Here is an 8,757-nt window from a genome sequence, read left to right as displayed (position 1 = left end):
CGACATTTTGAATGGCTACAATAGGCCAGCACGCTTGGCTCCGTTTGCAATTAAGGTATGACTGATAGTGATGCTATCATACCCTGGTAACACAGATGCTGCTGTGTTCTTAGGCAAACAGCATACCTTACAACAGATTATGTTAAAAGACCTGGCCTAGGCCTGCTTTGCAATTACAGAATAGGAGACAAACCTTACCACAGTGTAATTTATGATGAGGCTGAGAGTGAAAAATAGCAGGTATCAGTAACAAAACATTCATGGGGCCTTGACCTCATCTTTTAAACTAAGCAGAAGAGACGGAAACTTGAAGCAAATTGAATTCCACATGAAAAATGATTCCACTGGGAAAGATAAAAACTAAATTTCTTAAAAGGTCAGATTCAATAAGGAAGAAGAAACTTCTAGACTTTATCTAGAAAGGCACAGGAAAAAAGTAATGATTTGTCATTTTCCCTGAACTTGTACTCCAATGATATTCAACTATAAGCCCAAATCATTGGTCCTATAAACTTCATAAACTGCAATGCTTTGTAAACTGCAAAGAAACGGCCTTATTATTGTTCATAGCTCACATTGACTGAAGGCTCACTCTCTGCAGGCACTGAACAAAGATTCCCCTCATTGATTTCTTATAACCCTCTAGGGCAGGGACCATCATCATCTCCATTTTAAAGATGAAGCCGTTAAAGAAAAGGTGAGAAGTTAAAGAAATTGCCCTAAGTCACTCTGCTAACAAGGAGTATAGTTGGGGTTTGGACATAAGCAGCTAGAATCAGAGACCGTGTCCAGGATGCTAAAACTATTCTCAAGAATACTAAAACAGCTCAGGATGAACCAGTAATCAGAGAAGATGCCAAAGCCATTTTCATGCCTGGAGTAATGGTAGGGTGATATAAAAGACAAGTTCAGCAATCCAAAAATTTAGCGTATACCCAAAGGCTGTTTATGCCTTTTGCAAAACGTTTGAATACTCAAAGACTATGTGTGCAAGGAGCGGTTCTTGTTACTGACGTCAGAAGAATCATTTTTCTGAGTCACATTCTGCTTTCAAGAGATTTTCCTGAATTAATCTCTTTCACAAAGATGGCCAATGGGTGGTCCCTGTCTCTACAGAGGCTGCGGGGAGGGAGGCTATCGTAGCAGGCTGCTTCTCTTACCTCATGGCTACTGTACAGGGCAGTTCACCAAGTTCAGGCAGGAGCTGCCATCCAGCATGTACCAGACCAGGAAGAGGCAGAAGACCCAGCTTCTTGTCCTGGTCCTATCACCAGCTCACCAATGACCCTAGACAAATCACCTGTCTTCCAAATCTGTAAAATGGGCCAATAATAGCCATCCTATCTACCTTAGAATAAATGAGTTTGACAGAGTTCACCCACAGTTTTGTTTTGTTTTGATAGAATCTTACTCTGTTGCCCAGGCTGGAGTGCAGTGGCTCAATCTTGGCTCACTGCAACCTCCACCTCGAGGGTTCAAGCAATTCTCATGCCTCAGCTTCCCGAGTAGCTGGGATTACAGGAGTGCACCACCACTCCCAGCTAATTTTTGTATTTTCAGTACAGATGGGGTTTCACTACGTTGGCCAGGCTGGCCTTGAACTCCTGGTCTCAAGTGATCCACCCATCTTGGCCTCCCAAAGTGCTGGGATTAGAAGTGTGAGCCACTGTGCCTGGCCACACCTTTTCTGTTACCTCTTTTTCTTTTCCTTTCCTTGCCTCTTTCCTTCAGAATTCTTTTTCTTTTTGATTTTTTTTCTCTCTTCATGATCAGTATCTTTCAAAAGAGATTTGAGATGAAATCTCTAGCACACAGAAAACTGAACTCTCCACATTCAACAATCAGCTGGACAGGGAAGAGTAGTGAGTACATGGGAATCCACTTCCTGACTTGATGCTTATCCCAGTCACTGCTTGATGCTGTCCCTTAGCATCTGCCACCACCACCCCAAAATGGGGCTAATTTTTTATAGTTGTTATGTAGTTTTAATTTCATAATCATAAACTTAACTCAACTATTCAATCCAGCTAGGCATAGGGAACAAGGAAAACATGGAACCCAAAGGGAACTGCAGCAAGAGCACAAAGATTCTAGGATACTGCGAGCAAATGGGGTGGTGGGTGCTCTCCTGAGCTATAAAAGGAATGGTCTCGTGGTTAAGATAAAACACAAGTCAAACTATTCAAGTTATCCACAGTCAGCAATGGTGATGTTCTTGCTGGTCTTGCCATTCCTGGACCCAAAGTGCCCCGTGGCCTCCACAATATTCATGCCTTCTTTCATCTTGCCAAAGACCACATGCTTGCCATCAAACCACTCACTCTTGGCAGTGCAGATGAAAAACTGGGAACCGTTTGTGTTAGGTCCAGCATTTGCCACAGAGAAGATGCCAGGACCCATATGCTTTAGGATGAAGTTCTCATCATCAAATTTCTCCCCGTAGATGGACTTGCCACCAGTGCCTTTATGGCATATGAAGTCACCACCCTGACACATAAACCCTGGAATAATTCTGTGAAAGCAGGAACCCTTACGACCAAATCCTTTCTCTCCAGTGCCCAGAGCACGAAAGTTTTCTGCTGTCTTTGGAAACTTGTCTGCAAACAGCTCAAAGGAGACGCAGCCCAAGGGCTCACCATCGAGGGCGATGTCGAAGAACACCGGGGATTGACCATGGTTGATAGTACAGGGCTCCTGGTGGTGGCAGCATCTGCAAAAGCCTTTTTTTTTTTTTTTTTAGATGGAGTCTTGCTCTGTCTCCCAAGCTGGAGTGCAGTGGTGTAATCTCAGCTCCCTGCAACCTCTGCCTCCCAGGTTCATGTGATTCTCCCACCTCAGCCTCCCAAGGAGCTGAGACTACAGGCATGCACTACCACACTCAGCCAATTTTTGTATTTTTAATAGAGACGGGGTTTCGCCATGTTGGCCAGGCTGGTCTTGAACTCCTGACCTCAAGTGATCCTCCTGCCTTGGCCTCCCAAAGTGCTGTGATTACAGGTGCGAACCACCTCGCCTGGCCCTGGCTAGTATTTTTCAAATAGTTATTCTGACTATAGTAAACATTTCTCACACGTATCTTTTAATTGTTCCTTCTAACAACCTTAGGAGATAAGGATAATTATGAATCCCTCTTTAAAAGGTGAGAAAACTAAGCCTAAAGAGAGTAATTTTTTCAGAGTCACATCTTGTATGCAGAAGAGCAGAGATTTGAACTCAGGTCTGTATGTCTCGATCTCTGTGCTATTATGAGACGTGCTCAACGGCTCCACCTCAACATTCTCACAGCTTCTTCTTGTAGCTCTGCTGAAAGAATACACGTGGATGCCAATTAATTAATATCAATGCTGTTATTTGCATGAATTTTTTCATATAAACAAATAATTAGAAGCGGAATGCACTCAGTGGTATCCATAAAACAGTTTCTACATTTGCACACACAGCTAAGAAGTTTACAGTGATGGATTTTCTATGTCTCTCTCTTCTCCCTTTTACCCATTTCATTCTGCCTCTCACTCCCTCCCAGTCTGCTACGTTACAGGGGATTAAAATGCATGCTGTATTCCCTGCAAAAACAACAGGCATTTCTCTTTGATGACTCATTTGATGCAAATAAGTTGTAGGAATCAGGGATTCCACTCTTGGTGTCTTTGAAAAAGTTGTAATGATAAGGTCTAAAAGGGAACAAATTACTGCAGAACGAGGAGATTCTACCCTTCTTTCATTGTAAACAGATGAAGCACTGGGTTAAATCATAATGACTTACTATAGTGTGGATTTTTTATAACTTCCATATTCATTACCACTTTCATTTGGCACATGAGTGATATAAGACCACAGCAATTGCAAAATGCTCCATACATAGCTTCACCCCCAGAGAATGAAAGAGGATATTTATTGACTGTGCTATACACAGAAGGCTACATTTAATACAGATTTTTGTTGTTGTTAGAGGGTAGGAAAACAAACATCTAGAAGACATATACCTGCCCAAGAAATGTTACTACATCATTCTCTCTCTCCTGCACTGTTCATTCAGTGTGTATTACTACTAAGCTGTTCCACCACCTTCTCCATGGAAGCTTCATTCAAAGTCAGTGGGAAGAGAAAATACGCCATATTCTACTGAGAATAAGCATGCTACTCCAGATCACTGACTTCAATTCAGCTCTCCAGTTTAATTTGGGAGACTTCAAATTTATTTAACATTCTGTATTATTCCCTCTAGTTAACAATTCTGCTGACAGTAAAACATTCATACCTAGTCTCCAATGAAAGTAAGCATTTTATTGATGGTCTCAAGTGAACTAATTATTCCAAAGACTTTCAAAGATTTTTGAAGACTTTCAAAAAGACCTTCAAAGATTTCTGAAACTTTTCATGTTTTGTCTCTGCCTCCTTTCAACTTTTGTCTCTTCCAAGAAGATTATTGTTTCAGCAAAGGAAGATGGGCTAGTCTGCTCAATACTCATCACAACGTTATAGAGCTTGTCAAAAACAAACGAACAAAACCTTTCTACTCTGGTCCTTCCAATGATCTTCCATATTTCCCCAAAACAAGAAACTTCCAGTCACAAAAGTCTAAGTTCAAAAGGATAAAGTATTTTTAATCATAGAGTAAAAAAATGGGTTGGGTGCAGTGGCTCACGCCTGTAATCCCAGCACTTTGGGAGGCCAAGGCAGGCAGATCACAAGGTCAGGAGTTTGAGACCAGCCTGGCCAATATGGTGAAACCTTGTCTCTACTAAAATACAAAATTAGCTGGGCGTGGTGACGGGTGCCTGTAGTCCCAGCTACTTATTTATTTTGAAAGGTTTAAATGCATTTTTTTTTTTTGAGATGGAGTCTCGCTCTGTTGCTCAGGCTGGAGTGCAGTGGCGCCATCTCAGCTCACTGCAATCTCTGCCTGCGGGGTTCAAGCAATTCTCCTGCCTCAGCCTCCCTTTCAAAATAAATAAGTCAACACCAAGGACACTTTGCTGAATCATTTCAGGGTTTATAATAACCAGTCACTGGAGTTAAAAACAAAACTGCCTTTAGCAAATACTCCTCCCAAACAGTGGCCTTCTGAAACCCCATGTTTTATTCCTTTGAGCGCACAGGCACAGTGTGGAAGCTAAAGGGAGGCTTCCCATCTGGGCCAGCTGTTCTCTAGCTAACAGAAGGAGGAGGCTGTATTGGGATTGGTGAGGGAGGCAGCAGGGGGAAGGCGGAGAGTTGGTTCTGGGTCCAATTTCCACCAAAGAAAATTCAGCTCTTATGTTCTAATTTCTGGGATTCCAGGTGAGCCCTCATCTAAATAAAGGATTCCATAGCTAAAAATAAACACACACGTTGAAAAATCCCCATCCTACCCAATCCTTTCATTTTAGAAAGGAAGAAAATGAAGGCCTGTGAGTGTAAGTGACTAGAGCAAGTGAGAGAATGAGCAGCCAAGGCGGGGTGGACCAGCCACAGGCTCTGTGCAACGTGCACCCATGCATGCACTCTCCCCAGATCGTTAAGAACACAGCCCCTACGGGATGCGCCCCTGTCATCCATCACAGGGTTCAGGTCTATCCCCTGCAGCTCTTCCTCGCACAGCCCACAGCTATACAAGCACAGGATTGCAGGTGGGGTGTTGCTGTTGCTGATATAATTTTAAGCATTTTTTCTTTCTTTCTTTTTATTTCTTTTCTTTTCTTTCTTTCTTTTTTTTTTTTTTTCTTCCAGAGACAGGGTCTAGATCTGTCACTTGGGCTGGAGTACAGTGGCATGATCCTAGCTCACTGTAACCTGGAACTCCCAGGCTCAGTGATCCTCCCACCTCAGCCTCCCAAACAGCTAGGACACAGGCACACGCCACCATGCCTGGCTGATTATTTATTTTTTTTATTTTTTTTTTGTAGAGATGGGGTTCTTGCTGTGTTGCTCAGGCTGGTCTCGAACTCCTGGCCTCAAGCCATCCTCCCGCCTCACCCCCGCAAAGTGCTGGGATTACAGGCATGAGCCACCATGCCCAGTCTATTTTAATCATTTTTAAAGTACTAGACACAGAGGCAACAGGCAGAATAGTAGCAAAAGCCCTGCCTATGTAAGATGAAAAATAAAAATATTCTGAAGTTTTCAGAAGTCAGTACTTCAGAAGTAAATCAATAGAAAATAATATTCGGTTGATAAAAATTAAATTTATACTCAAATTATGAAAGAAGCAGGTGAAAAGGATGTGAACACATCCTACAGGATCTGTCTGCTGGCTGTGACCTTCACTCTTACAGCCTTCACTCATAAGGTAGCAAACCACAGCTCAGCTGTGTGGGTTCTGGCCCTGGTGCCACTCTGAGAAAACATCACGGACTTCCTAGACTCTGCAGTTGCCTGGGGTTGCATTCTGGATGAATGCCACAGTTGCTGGCTCCTTGGAAGGGGGGCTCTACGTTTTCTAAAATGTGACAAAAACCTAAAGGGATGTAACAGAAACTGATAAAGGGGGTGCACTATGCCAGCTATCCCTAGGGATTCTCATTTACAAAAGGGCTCCTTTAAATAAACTCTTAAAATATTTCTGGTTTACCACTCACTAGCTGGGTGATTGGGCAAGTTATTTTATCTATATGTGCCTCTGTATTCTCACCTGTAAGATGGGGATAATTATGATACCTACCTCATGGGATGTTGTGAAAATTTAAGGAAACAGTTCCTGATTCCTGACAGATATTAGTCATTGTTGTTATTATTCTTTAAATAAGAAAAAAAAAAAAAGACAAGTACTAAATAGAGAGGCCGGGGGCAGGAAAGTAGCAAGAGGTGGGGAATTTGACATGAAAAGTCAAAATGAAATGTTTCTGAAGCTTAATGTAAGTTGATAGACAATAATAATTGGTTGATAAAAAGTGAAATACAGATAGGGATCACAGCTAGCTCTACCATCCACTCTGGGACCTCGCTGCTCAAAATCCGGACCTTGAGCTGCAGTAGCGCCCTCACCTGGGAACTTCTTAGAAATGGAGAATGTCAGCACTCAACCCAGACCCCCACATACTGAATCAGAGTTCGCATTTCAACAAGATTTCCAGGGAATTTATGTGCATATTACAGTTAGAGGAAGCCTGTTTGATGGTATGTACTGAGAGTTTAGCATTTGTAGGTCAAAGGAACAAGACCTCATTCTCTAGTTACATCTCTGTACGTTATCCTAAATCTTACACTCCTTTCCATTAGCCTTATGCTAAATGGTCAACTAACCTATCTGTTAAGTAGATGCACCTTTAAGGGACAGCATAATACTTAAGTACCTAACGCAACTAACTCACCTTTTGTTAGTAATTTCAATGATTTTAAAATATCATCATCATCAAGCGCTAACATTTATAGAGCCCTTAAAACATGCAGGAATCAATGTAAGGTGCTCTCCATACATTCTCACTTAATACTCACACCCTCCACTGGAGTAACCATTACTATCACCATTTTATAGAGGAGAGAACTGAGGTTCAGAAAGGCTACATCATTTTCTCAAGACTAAATTAAATGGGCAAAGAAAGGCCTTTTTGAAATCCATTCTCTCTCTACAAATTCAAACCCCATTCCCACAACATCAAAATAATGTATCTGTGTATTGAGGAGCTGCAATAATTATCCCCCTTTTTAGAAAGGAAAACTGAGACACAGAGAGTCAATGAATTATACAAAGTCACTTAGGTTAGAACTGGGTCCATTACAATTCAATAACTTTCTCAAAGAATCCTGCTGCTAGAAATGGCAATGATAATGCAATGGCATTGGAGATAAATGCAATGGCATTTTATTTCTGTTGGAAATAAAACACATCCAACAGAAAGAAGGATTTCCATTTATGAAGTTTTGTACAACCAAACTAAGGCACCTCAGATTTTGATCTCTGATCATAAGAGATTATTAGGATGTCAGTTTCTTTGGGAAACCAAAGTTTCCAGATTCTATTGCCATCACACCATCACTGTGGCAACTAATGCTTATCAACACATTTCAGCTAGCATCCTACATGACCTTACTCCTGCATGCCTGTGAAATTCTCCTAACTACAGCCTCCCTGATTTCCTACACTAGGTCTTCACCTAAGTTTGATATCCAAATAGTTTAGAACTTGGCAAGATGAGTCAAAAATCTTTCCTTGATAGCCCCAGTATCTATGGAAAATCAGAGACACAGGATTTAGGATTCAGTGACGAGAGCTCCTTGCCCAGGCTCCACCCAGGGAATGCCTCCCTCCCCCATCCCTGGAGAGGGCAGTGGGGAACAAAGCAGGATTTGTTGGCTAAAAACGCTATATTAGTTGCTAAGATGACAACAACAAAATACCACAGGCTCTAGAAGTCCAAGACCAAAATGCTGGCTGGTTTTGTTCTTCTAAGCCCCCTCTTCTTGCTTGCAGATGATGGCCCTTTTGCTGTGTCCTCACATGGATGAGCTTCATTGCACAGATGTGTCTGGTCTCTCTGTCTCTGTGTCCAGATTTCCTCTTCTTATAAGGACAACATTTGATATGGTTTGGCTGTGTCCCCACCCAAGTCTCATCTTGAATTGTAGCTCCCATAATTCCCAACTGCTGTGGGAGGGACACAGTGGGAAATAATCGAATCATGGGGGCAATTTCCCCCGTACTGTTCTCATGGTAGTGAATAAGTCTCATAGGATCTGATGGTTTTATAAGGGGTTTCTCCTTCTGCTTGGCTCTCATTCTCTCTTGCCTGCCACCATGTAAGACGTGGCTTTCCCCTTCTGCCATGATTGTGAGGCCTC

At 42.2% G+C, this 8,757-nt stretch overlaps 1 pseudogene; it reads right to left on the bottom strand.

Annotated features, from left to right (window-relative positions):
- Positions 1-2,050: 2,050 nt before the first annotated feature.
- Positions 2,051-2,727, bottom strand: LOC108542452 (peptidyl-prolyl cis-trans isomerase A pseudogene; annotated as a pseudogene).
- Between the last annotated feature and the right edge of the window lie 6,030 nt (positions 2,728-8,757).

This window comes from Rhinopithecus bieti, unplaced genomic scaffold (assembly GCF_001698545.2).
Source record: "Rhinopithecus bieti isolate Rb0 unplaced genomic scaffold, ASM169854v2 scaffold_21201, whole genome shotgun sequence".
In the NCBI taxonomy this organism is placed as follows: Eukaryota; Metazoa; Chordata; class Mammalia; order Primates; family Cercopithecidae; genus Rhinopithecus; species Rhinopithecus bieti.
Note: the sequence above shows the minus strand (reverse complement) of the source record. Positions and strands in the feature narration are given on the sequence as shown.